Source organism: Bubalus kerabau, chromosome 1 (assembly GCF_029407905.1).
Source record: "Bubalus kerabau isolate K-KA32 ecotype Philippines breed swamp buffalo chromosome 1, PCC_UOA_SB_1v2, whole genome shotgun sequence".
Lineage (NCBI taxonomy): Eukaryota > Metazoa > Chordata > Mammalia > Artiodactyla > Bovidae > Bubalus > Bubalus kerabau.
The window spans coordinates 224998948-225024762 of record NC_073624.1 but is presented as its reverse complement, the minus strand read 5'-3'; the positions used below and the strand labels follow the sequence as shown (position 1 = coordinate 225024762).

At 37.0% G+C, this 25815-nt stretch overlaps 1 long non-coding RNA gene across 1 annotated transcript in view; it reads right to left on the bottom strand.

The window, feature by feature from the left end:
• LOC129634789 (uncharacterized) overlaps positions 1–20133 on the bottom strand; it is a 179869-nt gene extending 159736 nt beyond the window's left edge. Inside the window, exon 1 of the long non-coding RNA XR_008705906.1 lies at positions 20025–20133. This is a non-coding gene — a long non-coding RNA (uncharacterized LOC129634789). The remainder of the gene's footprint in view (positions 1–20024) is intronic.
• Positions 20134–25815: the final 5682 nt, after the last annotated feature.

Genomic DNA, 25815 nt, shown 5'->3' with positions numbered 1-25815 from the left:
AGGCTGCTGACATTCTGTTGATGAGTCCCTACCTTCCTAATAGAGGACCAGCTCTGCATTAACACCAAGAATTTTCTTCTCCCAGCTTGCTGAGCTTGCATCTTAGCAGGAGCTAATAAAGAAGAAGAAGGTACATTAGAATATATTTAGAACAGCGGTTCTCAACTTTCAGATCATTCTGTCTCCAAAAGTAAATCTGCCAATGCCTGGAGACTTTATGGTTGTTACAACTGGGGCCATGTTACTGACAAGTAGTGCATGTTGACCAGAGATAGATTTCCTGGTGGCTCAGACAGTAAAGAATCCACCTGCAAGGCAGAAGATCCAGGTTCAGTCCCTGGGTTGGAAGATCCCCCAGAGAAGGATAATAGCTAAGTGCTCTAGTATTCTTGCCTGGAAAATTACATGGATAGAGGAGCCTGGCAGGCTACAGTCCATGGGGTTGCAAAGACTCACACACAACTGAGTGACTAACAATCACAGAACAGAACAATGGTTCTCAACTGGAAATCATTCTGTCTCCAAAAGTAAACCTGCCAATGTCTGAAAACTTTCTGGTTGTCGCAACTGGGGCCATGTTACTGACATCTAGTGCATGTTGACCAGCAATGTTGCTAAACATCCTGCAATGCCCAGGATAAACCCCCACAACAAAAACTTATCTGGTCCAAAATACCAGCTGTGGTTCAGTTGAGAAATGCTGATATAGAAGAATGATACCTTTAGGTCTACAAGTTTTACTCATATCACATGACTTAAAAGCAACATAAAAGAATGAATTGCCAGTATCTTCACTTGATTTCACTTCCTTCTTGTTCTTTTATCTCTTTCAGCAAATTTTCTGAGGCTTCTTGGCTATTTCTTTTTATCTCCCAGCTCTCAAAGTTGTTACACCTCAGAGCTCAATTCTGAATCTTTTTACTCTATATATTCTCTCCCAGTTAGTCTCATCCAGTCTTGTGACTTTCAACACCACTGACAAGTTAATGATTCCTAAATTCATACCATTTCAGATTAGAACTCCAGACTTATACATCCAACTGTCCAGTTGAATTCTCTGTTTATGCCTAATAGACATTTCAAATGCAATATGTCTAAAATTAAACTTCTAATTCTCTCCTCCTTCCCAGATCTGCTCCATCCAGTCATTCAGTTAATGGTAAGGTCCAACATATCACAGTCATATTTTATCTTTCTTTTTCCTATGTCCACAGTCCATGTGCCAGCAAAAATCAATGACTTTAACTTCAAAATACATCTAGAATATGATCAAATCTTGTTATTTCCACTGACCCAGTGTCTTAGTCCATTTGAGCTGCTACAACAAGGAGTTGTAAGCAGTCTGGGTGCTTACAAGCAATAGGAATTTATTCCCCTAGGTTCTAGAAGCAAGAAGTCTGAGATCAGAGTGCCAGTCTGGTCAGGTGAGACCCCTCTTCTGGGATAAGAAGAGGGGTCATTATATCCTCACATGGTGAGAGGGGTTAGGGAGCTCTGTAGCACCTCTTTCATAAAGCACAAATTCCATTCATGAAGGATCTACCTCATGATATAATCACCACTCAAAGGACCCATCTTCTAACAAGTATCACACTGAGAGGTAGGATTTCAAAATGTAGATTTGGAAGGAACACAAACATTTAATTCACAACATCCAGGTTCAAGCCAGGCTTACTGAAATAGCCTCCTCACTGCTTTGAAACACTGGCTTATCTATTCACGTCAGGAGAACTGAGTATCTCTCAGTGTTCAAAAACATATGAAAACATGTTTGTGAACTTATACAAATAAGTCCTATGCAAACATGTTTTATACAAATAAGACACAATTATTATTGCTAGTTGTATTAGTTTCCATTTACTGTGTGCCTGCCATTCCAGTAAACAAGGATCAAACCATCAGCCACTTCAGTTGCCCCACCACCTCCATACACACACATACACACAGCCCCAAAAGTACACCGTGAAGGAAATTCAGGGTAGAGAAATATTCGAAGCATTATGATTATGGTTAGCTAAGATGCATACCTAAAGAATAATTTGAATGAACCCAGACTCTTATAGCTTCCCGTACATAGAAAAGCACTAAAAGCATTAACTTGAGAGTCTGTTTCTATGATCAGGAGTAATCTTTTGATGTTCAACTCCATTTTTTTCCAGCAAAAAAAAAAAAAATTCCTGTATATCCTCACTTCTCCCTTACCTCTTAGAACAGTTTCTCAGAAATACTTGAAAAGCTGTCTCCAGGGCTATAGTTTTCAGAAAGGTCTCTAAATAAAACTTACATAGCAACTTTCAAGTTGTGCATTTTACTTCAGCCAACAACTGGAATAACAAATTCCCACAAACCAAATGCTTTACACAACACAAATTTACTTTCTTATAACTCTGTGGGTCAGAAAACCAACGCAGACCTCACCGGACTAAAATCAAGGTGTTCACAGGGCTGCATGCCTTATTGGAGACTCTAAGAGAGAATTTGTTTCCTATTCTTTTCCAGATTCTAGAGGCATTCTATTTTCCTCAGTCTATGATTTCCTTCCTCCATTTTCAAAGCCAGCAGTGGTGAGTCTAGTCTTTCACATATCCCATCTCTCTAACCTCCACTTCCATTTCATTTCTCTACTTTTCAGGACCCTTGCAGTTACACTGGGCTCGCCTAGATGACCCAGGAGAAATATCTTACCAACTGATTAACAATCTTAATTTCATGAGTGTGTTAGTTGCTCAGTTGTGTCCAACTCTTTGCAACCCCATGGACTGTAGTCTGCCAGACTCCTCTGTCCATGGAATTCTCCAGGCAAGAATAATAGAGTGGTGAGTCAGTTCAGTCACTCAGACGTGTCCAACTATTTGCAACCCCATGGACTGCAGTACAGCAGGCTTCCCTGTCCATCACCAACTCCCGGAGCTTGCTCAAACTCATTTCTGTAGATAAGGACATAGATTTTTCTGACTACCATACTAATCAGAGCTTTTTCTTGTCCAGTACTAAAATATTGATAATTATTTCTTCACTCCTCTGATTTAATTTAAAACTAACATTTGATATTATATATTTACAAAATAAAACAACAACAAAGGAGAATATTTTATCATAAAAAGAACACTGACATTTAAACCATATTTCATAGGAACGTCTTTGTTTAAAAAAACAAATCAAATAAAGGAAAAATAGTATTTTGAGATGAAATATATTACAATACCAGTGCTAATGTAGAAAACTGAGTAATATTTCAACTGACTTCTTGTTTGATCCATCTGTCTGCTTCTCCATACTTTCGCTTATTTGAGATAGAATAACAATAATCATCCGAGTGCCTGCTCTGTGCTAGCTTCAGTTTTAAGTGTTTTAATCCATGATTCATTAAATTTGCATGGCATTTTGAGAGAGGTGTTATTCTCTTCTTACAAATAATAGAATTGAAGTTTAGAGTGACTTGAATGCCATAATAAGAGACAGAGTGGACATTTGAACTAAAACAAGGAAGCCTTGAGAGGTTTAGGTGACTTCCCATGGGAAATTCAGAAAGGCAGTAGCAGAAACATATCTGGAAAAGACAAGTCTCAAATTCAATCCAGTCAATTTGTCACTAATTAGGCAAAAGATTCAGGTTATGCTGATTACACTTCCGCTCTTTTTTTTTTTTTTAAGGGCCTCTTCTGCTTGAGAGAACAAGCAGTTTGGGAAAAGCCAATTTCCAGTTGGCATGTTTACCATGTTCTTCATTTGAAGAGAGCATCCAATTCCAGGAATATTTTTTGCCAGTAATAAATTCACTTTAATCGGAAAAGTTACAGAGGATTATCTTAAGTGCCTGCAGAGCAGAAATGACAAGCCAGAGGAACCATCCATTACGTTCACTGGTAATTGGATACAAAGTGCTGACTCTAAAAGACTGTGCTCCAATAATGCAATTATTTGCCAAAAATTCTTAATGAAAAGCACATTTCTTTTCATGCTTTTCAGAGGCAAGCTACTTTAAAAATCCCAAACAGAGTCAAATGCAGCGATTCAGAGTACTTGAGGTTTTGGTTATATACCTCATCTCTGATCTTCCTATGCTAAGATGATGAATGCAAACGGTGCTGTCAGGACCAAAACAATGCTAAATGTGACACCATAAGCCGTCTGTATTAGTAAATGTAGTGTCAGCTTCTCATATATTTCATACTATTTTAAATTCCCATTTTATTACTTCGTACTATGATTGAATGGATCCTGGTGGTTTGATATAGCAGGTGGGTCAATAGTCAAATCAACTTGTCATGACTGGCTGAACTCCCGAGAGCATCTTGGAGGCTTGCCTTACAGTTCCAGGCTGCATCACCTTACTTGTTTCCCCAGTGGCTGGACTGATGGGACCCCTTTTCTTACTCAACAGAAAACTCATCTTATCTGTTAAAGGTGATTTTACTATTGGAGGTTGTACATGCATGTTTAGTCAGTCAGTCGTGTCCCACTCTTGGTGACCCCATGGACTGTACCCTGCCAGGATCCTCTGTCCATGGGATTCTCCATGCAAGAATACTGGAGTGGATTGTGATTTCCTTCTCCAGGGAATCTTCCCAACCCAGGGACTGAATACTTGTCTCCTGCATTGGCAGGCAGGTTCTTTACCACCGAGCCACTTGGGAAGCCCTGGAGGGTGTGAGGATTGGCTAAGACTGCACAATTATCCTTCACTGTTCCTACCATCTGGGTATGGGCTGGGTGTCCCTCTTCTCTCATAAACCAGAATGACAGCATGACCTTTCACTCTAAAAGTTCCTTCCTCCTTTAAAGACCCCTGAGTTGCACAACCAAGTTTCCTTGCCTTTTATAGTTAAAGGTTGAGATTTATCAGGGGATCTCAGCCATAAGCAGCCTCAGGGTTCTCTAGAAATTGTATGTAAAATTTTATGTGTATAAGGGGGTAGTACATATTTATCAGGGAGAAGAATTCATCAGACATTAAAAGCCGAAAATAAAACCAAGCCAAAATAAAACAAACAGACAAAAATGTCGTGTGACGTAGTAGCGTAAAAACAACCAAGAAAGAGGATTGATGAGGTCTTTTCTTTCTCTAAAATTGAGATATTAATTCCAATGAGCTGATGCTGTGGTTCTGGTTTTACAGCTACTGATGGATATTGGTGCTTGTTCCTGTCAGACTTGATGTAAAACAAGGTGATAAATAAATACATAAAGAGTAAAACAAACAAATTAGGTGCTTGTGATAGACAATTAAGGAGAAAAACTTCCTGGAATCCACAAACTATGGCAAAAACAATAGGACTGCCTATATCTCCATCCATAGAACATCTACGTTTTGTGCTATCAAAGGCCATGGAAAAGCATTACCTACAAACACTTTTGCCATAATTAATCACAGCTGGTTCCTTCCTTCTCTACTATTTCCTCTTATATATGGGTATCACTGAAAATACAAGACAAGAGCTACTATCAGACTAAGCACAGAATGTTCGAGCAGTTACAAGAAGCACCTAATTTAGTTTAAGGAGTGAATGGACATGGGAAGGCTTTTCAGAGGAGTTGAAATCTAAGCTTACTATTCAACTGTTATGCCATAATTGGCTAGGCAAAGAATTGATGTTACAGCTAGGAAGAAAGAATACTCCCTGGAAAAAAAGAATCAGATCAGATCAGTCACTCAGTCATGTCTGACTCTTTGTGACCCCATGAATCACAGCACACCAGGCCTCCCTGTCCATCACCAACTCCTGGAGTTCACTGAGGCTCACGTCCATAGAGTCAGTGATGCCATCCAGCCATCTCATCCTCTGTTGTCCCCTTCTCCTCTTGCCCCCAATCCCTCCCAGCATCAGAGTCTTTTCCAATGAGTCAACTCTTCACATGAGGTGGCCAAAGTACTGGAGTTTCAGCTTTAGCATCATTCCTTCCAAAGAAATCCCAGGGCTGATCTCCTTCAGAATGGACTGGTTGGATCTCCTTGCAGTCCAAGGGACTCTCAAGAGTCTTCTCCAACACCACAGTTCAAAAGCATCAATTCTTTGGTGCTCAGCCTTCTTCACAGTCCAACTCTCACATCCATACATGACCACAGGAAAAACCATAGCCTTGACTAGACGGACCTTTGTTGGCAAAGTAATGTCTCTGCTTTTGAATATGCTATCTAGGTTGGTCATAACTTTCCTTCCAAGGAGTAAGCGCCTTTTAATTTCATGGCTGCAGTCACCATCTGTAGTGATTTTGGAGCCCAGAAAAATAAAGTCTGACACTGTTTCCCCATCTATTTCCCATGAAGTGATGGGACTGGATGCCATGATCTTCGTTTTCTGAATGTTGAGCTTTAAGCCAACTTTTTCACTCTCCACTTGGACTTTCATCAAGAGGCTTTTTAGGAAAAAAAGAATAGGATATTCCAAACCCCAGGGACTATGCAGAACATATTGTCTTTGACAAACAGAAAGACGTTCCAAATGGCTGGAAATTAGAATGGGAGGTCTTGGGCTTTCATGATCACATTAACCAAATAACCAGCTCTCAACCACCAGTGAATTCTCATGTCATATCCTTTATATTCCATATTGCCATCTGAAATTCCTTTATTCAGTCATTCATTCAACAAATATCAACTGACCACCTCATCTATGTTTAAGATCTCATTCTTGTTGCTGGGGATAGAGCAGAGAACAGGACAGATCATATTCCCATGGAACTTAGTATCCACTTCATTTACTTATGTATATAATCATATATTTCCTTCAAGTCCAATAAACTGTCAATTCCATGAAGACAGGAGCCTCCCATGTCTTCTACAAGACTCAGTATCTAGGACAGTGCTTAGAATGCAAGAGGTGTTAAACAAGTTTTCTGAATGAATTAACTATGAAGGGTGTAGTAAGAGATGAGATTGGAGAAATGATTAGAATTCAGTGCACTGACACTCCTGATAAACCAGGCTAGGAAGACTGAATTTTATTTTATATGCAATGTGGATATTTTAAGGAGGAATATAATATGATCGGACTTTTGCTTAAGAAGACTGTTCCGGCTATATTATGGAAAATGGGTTGGTATGAGAAGATTATAGACAGAATAACCATTTTACATTATTGCTTTTTCCATGAAGCATGTTGTTTTTTGTGTTTCAGGTCATCATTATTACCTGACATTCCTCCTATCTGAGTTGCAACTCCTGCTGGTTTCTCCTCCTGTTCCTCTTAACATTGGAACCTTACCTCTTCCCCCATACCTTGGATGTTTGATTTCTCCATTTCACTTCTTACTTAGTTTATCTCATTTTATCCCTTGGTTTTAAATACCACTTATATGCTGACAATTCCTCATATTTATCACCAGAGGGATCTCTTCTTTGAATTCTAGATTTGCCTTACATATATCACATCAACTGGTTCTCTGCCTAGAATGTTCCTACAATAAATTCATATAATTTCTTTACTCATCTCTTTTAAATCTTTGTTAAAATGTCACCTTCTTAGTGAGGTTTTCTCTGATTTCCCAGTTTAAAATGGAAACCTCCTCTTCATTACTCCCTATATGTTTTGGCTGCTTTTATTTTTATTTATAAAATTTCTTTGAACTGTGGTGTTGGAGAAGACTCATGAGAGTCCCTTGGATTGCAAGGAGATCAAACCAGTCAATCCTAAAGGAAATCAATCCTGACTATTCACTGGAATGACTGATGCTGAAGCTGAAGCTCCAATACTTTGACCACCTGCTGCAAAGAGCTGACTTGTTAGGAAAGACTCTGATGCTGGGAAAGAGTGAAGGCAGGAGAAGAAGGGGATGACAGAGGACAAGATGGCTGGATGGCAACACTGACTCAATGGACACGAGTTTGAACAAGCTTCAGGAGATGGAGAAGGACAGGGAAGCCTGGCATGCTGCAGTCCATGGGGTCACAAAGAGTCAGACACAACTGACCGACTGAACAACAGCAATATAATTTATTACCTTCTAACATACTATATGATGTCTTATTTTTATTGTCTTCTTCCCTGAAATATAATGTAAGTTCCTAGAGGTAAGGAGCTTTTAACTATTTTGTGCACACAGACAGATGCACACACATATTCATGCACACAAACACACATACTAATGATTTACATTAGTGTTGTCAGTAATAATCTGCAACAAAATGTATACCAAAATAATACAATTGTGATAGCTGTGGTAGCTCAGTTATAAATTACTGAGCACTACAGTGTGCCAGAGGAAGCCAGACCCTAAAGATGTAAAGATGAATGTCATCATTTTTGATGTAACAGACTTTAATATATCTTTGTGTAGGGATATATACTCATTCTAGCAGCAAATAATAAAATAGCTGCATAGTAAACATTTTTGACTGACTCCTGACTCAGAATATGCTTTTACTATTTTTCATTTGGACTATACACAAGGAAACTTAGAAAGAGAGTCACATATACCTATTGTTATATATGAAATAGATAACTAATAAGGGCCTACTGTATAGCACAGGGAACTCTATTTAGTATTCTATAATGATCTATATGGGAAAAGAATCTAAAAAAGAGAGGATATATTTATATGTATAACTGATTCACTTTACTGTACAGCAGAAACTAACAACATTGTAAATCAATTATACTCCAATTTTTTTTTTTTTAATTTAGGTTTAGTCACTTTAGGTTTTATATAGAAAAGAACTTAAAGGGATGGGGTGTGTGTGTGTGTGTGTGTGAAGTTAAGTTTGCAGCATCCTTACATTATTAACTGTAGTTTGAAAAAAAGAGGTTTAATTTCACACTTTTACTTTTTGGGTAGTTTTGAATAGTGGTTAAGCATTCAAAAGTCTGAGTTTCTGTTCAAGCCCCACAGCTGTGTGAGCTAGGGCTGATAACCTGATCTGTCTGAACTTCAGTTTTATTATTTGTAAGACTGAAATAACATCATTTATTGGATGTTTTTGTGGAAGGGAGATGGTAAGTACTAAGTTAAGCTCTTACAGTGATGGGTACCTAGTGAAGATTTAGTTTCCTGACATTCAACTAATGTCAGACATGTATGTACTAGATACCTGGCACTATCTTTAGTTTTGAATATACAGGGATACAGAGCAGGCATCTTCCTTATATTACTTATTGTTATCACTGTTATTATGAGGAAGTACAATCTTCTCATTAGCCTCTGACTTGTAACTTTCTTTTCTTTTTTCACTCTGACAATTCAACGCAAGATGTTAAATTTATAGAGCAAATATACTGTGTTACTCTAGTATGGAAACAGATTCAGTATGGTTTGGCCACAGTGTATATCCATGTTCACTTGGTTGAGAATCATGTCCTTTGGGACATGTCAGTGACCTGGAGCCTTCATACAGTGCCAGCATCTCCAAGGTCTCTGAAAAAGATAACATGGGAGTTGTTTTTATGGAATAGATTCAGTTTCCTGAAGAATTCTTCCATATTTTATAATCTCATAAAAGAAGAGCAATATTCCAGTCCCTTTGGAGACACCTTTTTCATCTCTGAGATAACATACTCTGTAATAAAGAGACTTAGTAAGGGCAGGGGGTTAGGGTGGACTGAATTGAAGGAGGTGGAGGTCTGCTCTGCTCTTGCATCACTGCCAGGTTTACACTGATAATGATGAATTGATTTGCTGACTAAAGGAATCAAGTGGCTAAAAACAAGCAAACAAACAAACAAAGGCTTTCTGCCAAGGAAATAACATACTGGATTTTAAACCTCAACACTCAAGGAAGACCTTCAAGATGATAAGTCTTTAGTTTAAGATAATCAGCTTACACTTCCTTAAAGTCATCCCAGCCTGGGTTATTCTCCCTTTCTCTTTCCTAGGAGAAAAATATTGACAATACCTATATTTGATAGAGGACTTGCATGCAGAGTTTATAAATAGATCTTACATTCAATAAGACAAAAATCCCAATTTAAAAAAAAAATACATGAAGGCTTTGCATTGCTGCTACAGAGGAGAAGATAAACAAATGCTCATTAAGCACATTGGTCAACATCCTCATCAAGAAAGGGAAGGCAAATTAAAACTTCAATGAGCTACCACTGCACACCATTAGAGTAGCTAAATGACACTGATAATAAATAAGAAGCGATAATACTGAGTAAAGGTAAAGATGTAGAGCAATCAGAACTCTCATATATTGCTGGTAGAAAATGTAAAATGGTCCCATTGCTTTGAAAACTATATGGCTGCAGTTTTCAACAAAAGTAAATACAGACTTATCATATGAACAAGCATTCTAATACTTGACATTTACACAAGAGGAATACAAAAGTATCTGTACTTTGGTATCATTGGGAGCTTGTTAGAAATGAAGAATCTCAAGCACCATCCCAGACTGATGGAATCCAAAGCCACACTTTTACAGCATCATTATGGAGTTTGCACACATATTACAGTTTGAGAAGCACTGTCCTGAGAAGCATTAAGCTCTTTCAAGGGAAGATGTTTCTTTCACTTTCTTCAAGTGAGAATTCTCAGATTTTCATGATTCAGTCATTCAAATTCCTCTAGATCGGTAAATGACAGCACCTAAACTAGTGGGCCATTGATGTCACTTAGAATCACAGCCAGAGAGCTTTTCAACCCCATGTCATTTTGAGGGTTTATAGTAGGAAATTTATTCTATTGCCGGGTACCCAAATACATCAGCAGAATAACCTTAAGAGATAGATATATAGCTACAGATATATAGTTTCCCAGGTGGTTCAGCAGTAAAGATTCCTGCAAAGCAGAAGACACAGGAGACGTGATCTCAGTCCCTGTGCTAGGAAGATCCCCTTTTGTAGGAAATGGCAACCTAATTCAGTATTCTTGCCTGGAGAATCCAGTGAAGAGAGGTGCCTGGCCGGCTACAGTAGTATTGGATTGCAAAGAGTCAGACACAACTGAAGAGACTTAGCATGAATGCATGCATGCATACTGTATTAATATATATGCACACACATACGTACAGAATAACAGTTGTAAGCTTAATAGCAGATTATAATAACAGTAAGAATTTAAAAATTTGCTACTAAGATTTACTATGTGCCTGACACTGTTGTATATATGTAAAAGTATATATGTAATAATTTATATCTGATCACAATCCCTAGGAGGTCAGTATTATTATTATTCTCAGTAGCCTGAAAGAGGGTATGATTTTCATAGAATCTATTACTGAGAACAAAAATAAAGAGTTAGAGAAAACTATCTGAATTTTTTTTTTTGACAAATAGATTAGAATGCAATAAAGGCCTCACTGTAAATAAAGTAAAATCCAAGCCATATAACTTGCTTAAAAGAAAGGGAATTTGTTTTACAGTTTAATTGATTTGAAGGTAGAAATTGCTGAGTGGGTACTGATTACCTTGCTGAAGATGCAAGCAATTGGCAACAATCATACCGATTATAAGCCATTTAAGCAACCTCAATTAAATTAGTGGTAATTCTAAACTACTTCATCTTGCAAAGAGATTGGTTTAATTTTTATGTAAATTCAAATTCTGGTTGTGCAAATCCTAATTGTCTAACAACAAATCAAGCTAGATTATTTCCATTTGTCTTTGCGGAAATCTGAAAGCTGCTTTCCAAGCTGTGGTAGGTGTACACAGAGACCAATACCATCTCTGCAAAAAAATCCTGTGAAGGAGACTCAAAGATCAAGTCCATTTTTCTGACTTAACATTGACAATTAGACAGGCTGAATGAAATGAGAAAGTGACAGATTGAAGATCACCAGCATTTAAGAGCACCATAGAAAAGAAAATGCACTGCACCAGGGGTTTATAGCCCTAACTAAATTCTGATTCTGCCAAACACTTACTGTGTAATCTTGAGAAAGTCTCTTTCTATTAGTTAGCTATTACCGTGTGATAAAAAACCTCACATTTTCAATGGACTTTTTAAAAAAGTGATTTATTTCTTAAGAACCTGAAGGTTGGTTGGGGTTTGGCTGATCTTGGCTGACCTCACCTGGGCTTGGCTCCAAACTCTCATCTGAGACCATGTCTGCTCCACTTGTCACTCATCCTCCTTGGGCCAGGATTACCTAAGGCACGTCCTATCCATGGCTAAAGGCAAGAATGCAAAAGGGCAAGTTCAACCATGCAAGCTCATTTCATGTCCTGGTGTCATGTCTATCTGCCAAAGCAAAACACAAACCAAGCTTAAGTTGAAGGGGGAGGGAAGTCTACTTCATTACTATGAGGCCATGACATAGGTGTGGATGACCAATAACTCAAGTTATTATGTTCTTTCCCTTTTATTTAGCTTCTATAGCCATAAATCAAAAACAGTAGATTACTATCAGGACACTTGCAACTCTTAACAAATTCTGCAAATGTAGCAGAAATTCCATGAGATTCTATAGTATTATTTATAAACTACTGTCCTGCAGGCTGGATTCAGACATGGTTTAGATTATCAGCTGAGAATTTTAAAATAATCTTAATTGGCTGAAATTATTTTTAAAATCAGGATATTTCACACAAAAACCCAGAATTCAGATGTTTCTTGTGGGCTCATAATATTTGGCAGTGGTGGTACTGATTAAAAGCAGCCCCCTTTACACAGGGCAGATCTCTGCAGATCCTCATTGCTCCCCTACTTGTCCTCTACACTCTATTATCACATATCCACCCCACTTCACTTATTTATTTGCCTCAGCTGTGGCCACTTTTTCATTTTTATTTTGGGATTTCAGTTTTGAGTTCCTGCTCTTGAATTGCCAGCTACTCACATTCCAAATAAGTCACTTAACATACCTGAGGTATATTTTTCTCATTTCAAATAGAAAAGGGGAATTCTGGAAGTCTTTAAGGAAATTCCCTGCTCTTCCATTCCATAATTCTAAAGACATAAGATCAAAGACTATGATATATGTCAAGATATATCATAAAGAAAGGAAAGAGATCTATTTCAAGAGCTGACCAGTGGCTTTTCAAATGAAGATACACTGACCAAGTTCTGGAAACTGAAAGCCAACAGAGCAATCAGGAGTGGTGCTTGCACAGTGGGTCTCAAAGGAGCCCACGAAAGCAAAGGACCAATTAGAGAAAAAGATAAATTGTTGAGTTGGGCTGAATATCAGCAAGGTTTTCCTAATAGGCAAGTCTTTAAACTGGCATGCTTTCCGAGGAGAAGTGGCAGAAAGTTATTTAAAATAGGGCTGAAAAAAGCATTTCAATTCTGTAAACAAAATTCTCACTTAAACCAGGGCTATTGACTCAAGGATAGGATGTTTCTTTCCCATCATTTTCTAAGCTGATTTTAGGCTACAACTAAAATAAATAATGTTTGCTGTGGGTGTGTCATATATAGGTTTTATTATGTTGAGGTATGTTCCTTCTATTCCTGCTTTCTGGAAGGTTTTTATCATAAATGGATATTGAATTTTGTCAAAGGCTTTCTCTGCATCTATTGAGATAATCATATGATTTTATTTTTCAATTTGTTAATGTGGTGTATTGCATTGATTGATTTGTGGATATTGAAGAATCCTTGTCCCTAAAGTCAGGAATAAAACAAGGGTGCCCATTCTCACCAGTACTATTCAACATAGTTTTGAAATTTTGGCTACAGCAATCAGAGCAGAAAAAGAAATAAAAGGAATCCAGATTGGAAAAGAAGTAAAGCTCTCACTGTTTGCAGATGACATCATCCTCTACATAGAAAGCCCTAAAGACTCCACCAGAAAATTACTAGAGCTAATCAATGAATATAGTAAAGTTACAGGATATAAAATTAACACACAGAACTCCCTAGCATTCCTATACACTAACAATGAGAAAACAGAAAGAGAAATTAAGGAAACAATTCCATTCACTATTGCAACAAAAAGAATAAAATACTTAGGAATATATCTGCCTAAAGACACAAAAGACCTATATATAGAAAACTATAAAACACTGGTGAAAGAAATCAAAGAGGACACTAATAGATGGAGAAATATACCATGTTCATGGATCAGAAGAATCAATATAGTGAAAATGAGTATACTACCCAAAGCAATCTACAGATTCAATTCAATCCCTATCAAGCTACCAACGGTATTTTTCACAGAGCTAGAACAAATAATTTCACAATTTGTATGGAAATACAAAAAACCTCGAATAGCCAAAACAATCTTGAGAAAGAAGAATGGAAGTGCAGGAAGCAACCTGCCTGACTTCAGGCTCTACTACAAAGCCACAGTCATCAAGACAGTATGGTACTGGCACAAAGTCAGAAATATAGATCAATGGAACAAAATAGAAAGCCCAGAGATAAATCCACGCACCTATGAACACCTTACCTTCGACAAAGGAGGCAAGAATATACAATGGAGAAAAGACAATCTCTTTAACAAGTGGTGCTGGGAAAACTGGTCAACCACTTGTAAAAGAATGAAACTAGAACACTTTCTAACACCATACACAAAAATAAACTCAAAATAGATTAAAGATCTAAACATAAGACCAGAAACTATAAAACTTCTAGAGGAAAACATAGGCAAAACACTCTCTGACATAAATCACAGCAGGATCCTCTATGACCCACCTCCCAGAATATTGGAAATAAAAGCAAAAATAAACAAATGGGACCTAATAAAACTTACAAGCTTCTGCACAACAAAGGAAACTACAAGCAAGGTGAAAAGACAGCCTTCAGAATGGGAGAAAATAATAGCAAATGAAGCAATTGACAAAGAATTAATCTCAAAAATATATAAGCAACTCCTGCAGCTCTATTCCAGAAAAATAAACGACCCAATCAAAAAATGAGCCAAAGAACTAAACAGACATCTCTCCAAAGAAGACATACAGATGGCTAACAAACACATGAAAAGATGCTCAACATCACTCATTATCAGAGAAATGCAAATCAAAACCACAATGAGGTACCATTTCACACTAGTCAGAATGGCTGTGATCCAAAAGTCTATAAGCAATAAGCGCTGGAGAGGGTGTGGAGAAAAGGGAACCCTCTTACACTCTTGGTGGGAATGAAAACTAGTACAGCCACTACGGAGAACGGTGTGGAGATTCCTTAAAAAACTGGAAATAGAGCTGCCATATGACACAGCAATTCCACTGCTGGGCATACACACCAAAGAAACCAGAATTGAAAGAGATACGTGTACCCCAATGTTCATCGCAGCACTGTTTATAATAGCCAGGACATGGAAACAACCTAAATGTCCATCAGCAGACAAATGGATAAGAAAGCTGTGGTACATATACACAATGGAATATTACTCAGCCATTAAAAAGAATACGTTTGAATCAGTTCTAATGAGGTGGATGAAACTGGAGCCTATTATACAGGGTGAAGTAAGCCAGAAAGAAAAACACCAATACAGTATACTAACACATATATATGGAATTTAGAAAGATGGTAATGATTACCCTGTATGTGAGACAGCAAAAGAGACACCGATGTATAGAACAGTCTTGGACTCTGTGGGAAAGGGCGAGGGTAGGACGATTTGGGAGAATGGCATTGAAACATGTATATTATCATATGAAACGAATCACCAGTCCAGGTTCAATGTACGATACAGGGTGCTTGGGGCTGGTGCACTTGGATGACCCAGAGGGATGGGATGAGGAGGGAGGAGGGAGGGGTGTTCAGTATGGGGAACACATGTACACCTGTGACGGATTCATGTCAATGTATGGCAAAACCACTACAATATTGTAAAGTAATTGCCTCCAATTAAAATAAATAAATTTATATTAAAAAATAAAATAAATGAAAAAAGATCACAACCTAGGATGGGGCTGGGAGACATAATCCTTGTTACACTCGCATGCATTCCTCAGGCCTTTTAGTTTAATGCAGATGGTTAAGACATTTCTAAAACAATGATCTATTTTCCACCAGCAATGTATGTTAAATGCTCATGCACAAAAATGAATGCAGACACACTGTTTTGTACACTGTTATGAATGCAAGGTTTCAGGCTGTCACTCAGTTTGGCCTATAGAAGGAAGAGATTTTTGTTTTCCTCCTTATCTGCTACACATATTTTTGGAGGTATTTTGGGATATAGTGCTTGTTATTCAATTATTTAAGACAGAATGTTTGCTGACAACACAATATTCTATTTTTCCCTTTCTTCTCTTTGAATAGGAAAGTGCAAAATGGGTAAATGAAGATAACTGGCTTGGCTTGGGAATGGGTGAGGAAAACAAACAAACCTAAAGCAAGGAAGCCCCCCATCCCCACCACCCTGTCCCATCTCATTAGCCAAGGTATTAAGGGTGACCAAGGAAAAAGCTTACAAAAACACTTTGAAGTGCTACAGCAAATACATACTCTCCTAGAGGATTAACATAATGAGAGCAAGCAGGCCCCTGGAATTAGCTCATTGTCATAAAGGGCAAATTTGATTAGAGGCATACAGGAATGTGAACTGATTACATTTGTAATAATCCGTTATCCAAAAGTGGTACCATATTCATTCACTAAACAAACATTTACTACGCATCAGAGTTATTCTCCTAAAAACTGAAAGACTAGCCAAGGTTGTTTACTACATGCCCTCACCTCTCCCATTCTGTTTCTAGAACTTTACATGCAGTAACTCCTCTGGCATTCTTGTGCTGCCAGGGAATCATCTGACACTCATGACAGTTACCTGATAAATGTGCTAAGGATTAAACAAATTCTACCTTGTGGATCCAAAGAAGGAACTGATTAAAACAATGATGTGAATCATTAATGAGGACTATAATGGGGAAAATCTAGGTGGGAGAAAAAGGAATATTTCACAGAAGAATACTTCAAAAGTTTCAAGTTTTCTTTTTTTTAATATAAATTTATTTATTTTAGTTGGAGGCTAATTACTTTACAATATTGTAGTGGTATTACTTCAGGGAATTCATGGAAATAGACACAAACCATCAAAACTTATGAGCAAAGAGATTTGCCTCACAAATCTTCAAGAAAGTAAAAAATAAAATATAATTTAATTTATTTAATTGGAGGAAACATAATAAAACATATGAGAAGTTGGGAGGAAATAGTTATCACCACATGTTCTGCTAGACTGTTGATTAGTTCAGTACTTTGGAGGCAATTCTGTCACATCTGAATTAATGTTAAGTATCTATCTTCCATGATCTAACAGTTTCACGTCCTAGTATCTACTCTAGAGATACTCATTGGTCCTTAAGAGAAGGCATGATCAAGCAGTATTTATATTAGCAAAAACTTGGAAGCAAATTAAATATCCACCAACAAGGGAATAGTTCAATTTGGATATTTGTATGAAATCCTCCAACTTAATAATATTGTAAACTAACCTAAATGTATTAAAACCAAATAAACATGCATGCAAATAATAAGCAAATTACCGTACAGATCAAACAAAATGTGGCTATAGGCAAAATTCAGCCCAAGGACCCTCAACACACAAGCTCTGCTTCAATAATTATTCAAATCTTATATGTTCTTTAATTCAAAATGAACCTTTTTAAAGTGAATAATACTAAGCAATAAGTATAACCTTTTTGAAAACCTATTAGGTATAGATTTCTATGTCTAGTGTTTTATATATATATATATATATATATATATATATATATATATCTTCTTGTCCTTGCAGAAATCATGCAATATAGTTATTATACTTTTTCAATGTTAAAGGTAGAGATGGTTTGGGAATTTCTGTTTACAAAAGACAAGCTGTCTTTGTCATCAGTCTAATCTTGAAATAGTCTCAGCCAGAGTGGGGCTGAGTTTCTATTTCCAGAGAAGAGGGTCCAGTTTATCCACTTTACAACTGAGCAAATTTAGAAAGACATCATAGCATTTATGTGGCTGTTTTTGCTGTGCACACAAAGACAGTGCCTGGGGGAAATGTTAGGTGCATCTCTTATTGGTTGACCAAGATGGACTTAACACTCCCCTCAGAGCCATTAAACTCATACAGGCTTTTTCTTTTCATTGACCTCCTTTTCTTGAAGAAAATTTTAAATAGAAAGTTGTAATTATAAATTATTTCCCTACTCCTTCAAGATACAAATCTTTTTAAAAGCCTTCTGTCCCTTGGAACTGTCTTTCTCAAGGACTCGGGAGCCTCTGAGGTGTAAACATTAAGGGAGATATCACCCCAGTCTCCTAGTTTGCATGGTAGGGAAGGAGCCTAACTTTGGTGTCCTAAATGTTCCAAGTTGTAAAACTACCTCTTGTCATGAAGATACAAGAAAGTGGACTTTTCTTTCTGGTAAGACCAGTTAGCAAACACACATGGCCTGTAACTAACTCCCATCTCTCCCTCACCCACTGCCTCCCCCAGCTCTTAAAAACTCTCTAGTCCATTGCTTCAGTAGAGTTGATTTTAGATCCAGTTCTGGTCTCTCACCCCTATGGCAATCACCTTGAAAAAAAAAACAGTACTTATGTGTTTAAGTTTGGTGCAATTTTCGCTTTGACATGATCTATTTTGTATTTTTCAAGTGATTGGGGGAAGCTCAGAGATGAGATATATCAAGGAAAAGAGGTTAAGAGAAAAGGATAGAAGAGTTTTTTTAATGTATAGAAGGCAGCAGCCCCTCATACCTGTCATGTTAAGAAAACAAACAAACTTTCTGAAACATATATTAAAGCCAATTCTGGCAGGTTATATAAAAATTACATTTTACATTTATTTAGCATTTAATATTATTTAGGTACTTTTGCATTTCCCAAACTCTATTTGACTGTCCAAGTCTCTCTTTCAATTAAGATTTGTTCTTCAAAAGTGACAGAGGAGCTAATTCAAATGGGCTTAAGCATAAAAGTAGTTTGCTGTATCAATAATTTAAAAGTTTACGAGTATTCAGGTCAGGTTCTCAACAGTATCTTCAGTGGTTGTTCTCTCTCTTTAAGCCCTAACTTCCTCCTCCCTGCCTTCATTTTTAAGTTTGAGCTCCCTTTGAGATTACCAAGTACTGGCCCACTTTAGGATTAGAGACTATGCAGTGGGAAAAGAGCACTTTTCTCATGTAGTTTCGTCCAAAGATTTAGAATTGGCTTGTAATTAAACAAACTCATATCATATGATCTTCTGTGACCTTGTCAATGAAGAATGCCAGTGTTGGAAATGGCCTGAGTCAGATGCTATCCCATTAAAGTTGCAACCATTTACAGCCAGGAAGAGGATTCTTTCAGAAGAAAAGCAGGGTATGCTGCCCAACAAAGAAGAAATGGAAACTATACTAATCAGGCTGCATCAACAAATTTCCACTGAAAATGGTTACAGTCAGCTCCATGGATGAACAAAATGTTCTGTACCTTCAATCCTTTTAACGGAACTTCCTTCAAAATAAGGAAGTTGTTTTGTCTCTGTCTTCATATTACAACTTATCATGGTTTCCTCAAAGCAAAATAAGGTTTATCTTTTCATCTCCAACTCCTATGACAAGTCTGCCATAGGCAAAGTATAAATGGATCTTGATAAGTTTCTTCGTCTTCCTATGTCCCAATTTTTTCATCCTCCCTGAGAGTAATCATATTCATTTCTATTCAAACATTGATTTACTCATTTAAAAATATTTATTCTTTATAATTAAAATGACAACAAAGGCAACATCAGCAACTAACATTTATCACATGGTTACTATGTGTCAATCAGGATTTTTTCATTGTTTTTAACTTGCCTGCATCGGGTCTTAGTTGCAACACACAGACTCTCTAGTTTGGGCACATGGGCTTAGTTGCCCCACAGCATGTGGGATCCAAATTCCCAAACCAGGAGTCGATCCTGCATCCCCTGCATTGGAAGGCAGATTCTTAACCACTGGACCACCTAAGGGAAGTCCCTGTCAGTCAGGATGTTAATTACCTTTGAACCCCTTCCTCTGTCTACCATTTTATTGCCTATAATATAAACTCTTGCTGTCCCCTGGCGACCAAAGCTCTTTTCTATGACAGAGATTTCCTGAACCCTCTGACTAGAACATTCTTCCCTCAGTTTTTCACATGGATAGTTCCTTTTTCTCATTCAAATATCAGCTTAAGTATTTGGTCTACAGAGAGGCCATCCAAGAACACTCAGTATGCATTACCCCTCTACCCAAACCTACCTGCTCTTCACACATTAACCTTTTTCTTCTTCTTCCTTCTCTTTTTCCTCTCAATTTCACTTATCACTTCTTAACTTCTCCTGGGTATTTGTCTCTCATTGCCCTTTGTTCATCTTCTCCTTGGAGTATAAATGTATAAGAGCAAGGATCTCTGTCTTGTTTACTGCCATATCTATCCCAGTATTTAGAAACATGCATGGCACAGAGCTGCCAGTGCTCTGGTTTATAAATGCATCTCTTTTAACCTCCATAATGATCCTATAAGGTAGATACTATTAACCATCCTGTCTTTATACAAAAGAAAACTAAAGCCAGAGAACTTAAGTGCCTTGCCCTAAATCACACAGCTAGTAAGTGGCAAAGCTAGTATTTGAACTGGGGAATTCTGACTCTCACACTCTGTGGAAACTAGGGTCCTAAACTCCTGTGGCCAGGTTCTGTGCAGAGCGCTTAGCATAGATGCGTGAACAAAACAGACAGGGCCCCATCATTCACGGGCTGACAGTCTGGATGTAGCTAGACTTCCACAAGAAATCAAATAACTATAAAATTGCAATTGGATAGAAAGCATAGGAAGCAAAAGCCTAGGATTCGATGATGAGCACATAAAAACAAGACCTAATCTATGAGGAAGTCAGGGAATTTAAGACCTTAAGGATGATAGCTTTCAGCCAGGGAAAGAAAGTGAAAAGGCAGACTACAGATGCATGGGATGGCACTGATAAATCCCTGAGACATTTACCTAGTTCTGGGCAGGATGCAAGAACTGAGAATACAAGTAGAATACAATGTTGTTTTCCCCTTTGAGGTACTTTAGTTGATTATGTGAAAAAAGAAAACAGATGTCAAGAGATATAGGAAACACAATATTAGGAAGAGAATTCAAAAGTCCTTTCAATTTTTAAAAGATCAAGTAGTCCATAAATGATTTAAAAACAGGGAAAACAATTAATTAGGTTGATTTATAGTTATATATTGAATTTCTCTAGCTATAAACTAAGAATAAACCTTCTTTTATGGAACCACTGAATATCTGCAAAATTTTGCCTTGTATTATTCCAGAACCATAATTCCAATCAATAAATCAAGAGCCAAGTAATGTTATAGTCCACATTCTCCATAATCAATGTCATAAAGCTACAAATTAATAACATCAGCATAAACAGATCAATTCAAATAACTTGGAAATTAGAATAATAATAGCTCACATTTACTGGATGTTTACTACATACTTTCAGAGTGCTGCGATTTGCCTTAATCAGCTCATTTAATCCACACAAAATCTTTATTAAGTAGATACTGCTATTATTATCATTTTGCAAGTGAATAAGCTTATGACAAGAGAGAGATTATGTAAAATGAGCCAAGTTATTCAGCTAGCAGCTTATATATGAGGGATTTTAAATGAGCAGCCTAATTACAGCATGCGTGCATGTGTGTGTGTGTGTGTGTGTGTGTGTGTAACCATTTTGATATTCTGTCTCTCCAAATTAGTTTTAGGGTTAAAGATTGAATTAAGGGCATGATAGTACTGAGAGGAGAAAATAATGATAATATAAGCAAACTAAGAAAAGCTAGAATTATGAGCAGAACATATTGATAATTGTTGAAGCATAAGTGGGTACATAAGGGTTTGTTGTGTTGATTGTCTATTTATGTATATGTTCAGAAGTTTCCATGATATAAAGTTGTAAATAAAAGAGCAGAGATCAATAAATTAAAAATAATCACTTAGCATCAACAATACTACAACTTCACCTTTCTTTTAGAGTTCACTGTTCACTCCATTTTCTTATAAATATTTTTATCCAAAGCTCTTATATAAATAGTTACTCTTTATTAAAGACTTCCTGTTAATGATTCCATATATTATTGTATTTAATTCTCACACAACACTATGCAATACACATTATAATCTCTATTTCACAGATGAAAGAAAGGGGGCTCAAAAGTTTTATTAACTTAGTAAAGGTCTCAGTTACTCCAGGTGTTTCTTGACTTCCTACTTTTGCATTCCAGTCCCCTATAATGAAAAGGACATCTTTTTTGGGTGTTAGTTCTAAAAGGTCTTGTAGGTCTTCATAGAACCGTTCAACTTCAGCTTCTTCAGCATTACTGGTTGGGGCATAGACTTGGATTACTGTGATATTCAATGGTTTGCCTTGGAAACGAACAGAGATCATTCTGTTGTTTTTGAGATTGCATCCAAGTACTGCATTTCGGACTCTTTTGTTGACCATGATGGCTACTCCATTTCTTCTGAGGGATTTCTGCCCACAGTAGTAGATATAATGGTCATCTGAGTTAAATTCACCCATTCTAGTCCATTTTTGATGAATTGATTGATTGAATTGATGCTTTTGAACTGTGGTGTTGGAGAAGACTCTTGAGAGTCCCTTGGACTGCAAGGACATCCAACCAGTCCATTCTGAAGATCAGCCCTGGGATTTCTTTGGAAGGAATGATGCTAAAGCTGAAACTCCAGTACTTTGGCCACCTCATGCAAAGAGTTGACTCATTGGAAAAGACTCTGATGCTGGGAGGGATTGGGGGCAGGAGAAGAAGGGGACGACAGAGGATGAGATGGCTGGATGGCATCACTGACTCAATGGACGTGAGTCTGAGTGAACTCCAGGAGTTGATGATGGACATGGAGGTCTGGCGTGCTGCAATTCATGGGGTCGCAAAGAGTTGGACACAACTGAGCGACTGAACTGACTGAACTGAAAGGTCTCAGTTTGGAATTGAAAAATAGAAATTTGAGCTTGAATTCATTTTGTCCTGAAGTCTTTACTCAGTACACTATACTACATGACCACAGTTACATAATTATAAGCTTTCTCCCGGCAAGGCACTTTTAAAACTTTTTTTTTTTTTAATTTCTATAGCATCTAACTGGCTTTTCATAAACACTTCATGAGAGGAATGAGGGAGAGAAAAAAATGAAAAAGAACAGAGAGTATCTTACAATACATTTATACAAACACTATCAGTAAAAATTCATTGAGTTCACCCAAGGTTGAACAGTTTTACTCATATTTTTTTTTAATTTTATTTTATTTTTAAAGTTTACATAACTGTATTAGTTTTGCCAAATATCAAAATGAATCCGCCACAGGTATACATGTGTTCCCCATCCTGAACCCTCCTCCCTCCTGCCTCCCCATTCCATCCCTCTGGGTCGTCCCAGTGCACCAGCCCCAAGCATCCAGTATCGTGCATCGAACCTGGACTGGCAACTCGTTTCATACATGATATTTTACATGTTTCAATGCCATATTTTTAAAACATTTATTTGGTTGTGTCAGGTTTTAGTTGCAGCATGGGGGAGCTTTCCTTGCAGAGCACCGACTTTCTAATTGTGGCACAGGCTTAATTGCTCTGTGGCATGTGGGATTTTAGTTCCCCAACCAGGGATTGAACCAGTGTCCCTTGCATTGGAAGGCAGATTCTTAACTACTGGACCACCAGGGAAGTCCTAAATAGTTTATTTTTGATGGTCTTAAAACTCCAGTAATTTCAAATTATGCACAATTCTCTGGAAAGGAACTGTTTCTTTCATTGAATGCGACTGTATGATCAGAGCCAAGTGAGGTTGGTCTTAATGGGAACTTCTGTAAGATTCCAAGTTTGTAAATTTTTAAATTTCTGTTAATGTTTCACATTCACATCAAAAAGGCTTTGATTGTATACTCATTTGTCCTCCCTAGTCCTGAGTCATCTGAAAAACATAGCTTTTGTCCAAGTAACTGATAAAACCTTTATAAACACAAACCACTAAGGAATGACCTTAGAGACATTTTTCAAAAGAACTTAAAAAAACTGTTACTGAACATATCACCATACCCACAGACACAGCAAGAATGAATTTGTCAAAATTATTGACTGCTTTTTTTCCTGCTAAACCATGTTGATGAAATTCATATCATTTGCAAGTTTGGAAAAACAACTTGAAAATTAGACTGTTAATAAGTATGATTTGTTCATAGTAAATCTCCATGGGTATCTAGCAGGTACTGGGGTCTTTCCTGTACACTCACAAGCTGAGCAGTAAATAGCAACTTGTGACTTTTCTTTTGTGATCAAGATTAGGTTTTTTGGTCTTTAAATTTTGAAATTATATTTTTTCTCTAAGAAAACTGGCACAATATTAATCTATATTCAAGTTCTGATAACTTGTCTATTTTGGAATGCTCTTCACACATTCTGAATTGTATTTCGCTATATGTAAGAATTAAAAGAAAACAAAACCATCTACCAAAATAGGATTCATTTTCCCTTGAGGACTTCTCATACCATATTCTTCTTAAGAGTATCATGAAGACTGACTGGTAGTTTAGTCTCTTGTTGTGTCTGACTCTTGCGACCCCATGGACTGTAGCTTGACAGCCGTTCTGTCCATGGGATTCTCCAGGCAAGAATGGAGTGGGTTGCTGTGTCCTTCTCCAGGGGATCTTCTTGAGCCAGGAATTGAACCCGGGTGCCTGCATTGCAGGCTGGTTCTTTACCCACTGAGCTAAGAGGGAAACCCCAAAAGACTGACTAGAGTCACTTTTTTTTGCCTTAAATTCCTAAATTATACGCCTGAGTGCTTCCAATTTTCCTACATCCACTGTAATGTCTACTTCATCTGATGATAAATGTCATTGAAATATCTTCATTTATCTCATTTTGACACATTTCTCCTTTTCAAGATACATCCTGCAAATATGTGCTTAAGCTTTTGCTGTGATGTAGGCAAAGAACACTCTGGCCTTTAAGATATGTACTAGCATTTAAGTGGCTTTAAGAAGTTTAAAATGCTATATGGTTCATTATTAATATAAAAAGAATTATAATACCAACCCACCTAAATATCCATTATTAATTCCATCTGAAGATTAGAAAAAGTTGGCAACAATTCTCTAGTATATAGCATCTGTTTATTTGTGTTTGCTGGAAATTTGAAATAATCTTAATGTCCAACATTATAATATATAAAAGTATAGTTTATTAAACTAATGGAACACTGTGTAGAATTTTAAGAATAATGAGTTCTCTGTGTAATGACATGTAAAAATCTCTAGGTCATATTGTTGAGCTAAGCTGAATCAGATAAAATTAAAAATACATATTTACATACCTATATACACAGATGTAGGTAAAAATTTAAATAAGTCTGAAAGAATAATGCCAAATCATAGAGGTATAAAATTATGAGAAGGATATGCTTTCTATCATATTAACTTTTTCTCCTACATTTTACCACAAGCATATATTAACCTTATAATTAGAAAACACCAATTGACTTTTTCTACTTTAAGCAAATACTGTATTTTTAGATTATTTTTGAAGCATCTTACTTCCTACTAATGTTGTTCTATGTTTTCATAGGTAATTTGGTATTTTTGACAGCACAAAAATATTTTCTTCTAATAGAAGAACATTACAAGTCTACAACAGTGGTAATGGCAATGAAAATCAACAATTGTAATATTTGATTGACTTAGTATATGCTAGGCCCTCCGTATATTGTCATATTCAGTCCAAAGCACGTTACTTAAGGGAAAATGTTATTATCCATATTTTACAAATAGGGCACATCTGAGAGTCAAACCTTACTCTCTTTGACGTCAAAGCTCATGGCCTCATATTTACTGTCATATTAAACCATGTCCCAAATAAAGTAAACGAGTGCAAAACCAATAAACATTTTCCAGAATTCAAGCCCATAAATTTCTTGTACTTCTTTTGGATAGAGTTGGTAAAGTCACCAAATAGTAAAAATGGAAAGAGTGCTTAATAGAGAAGG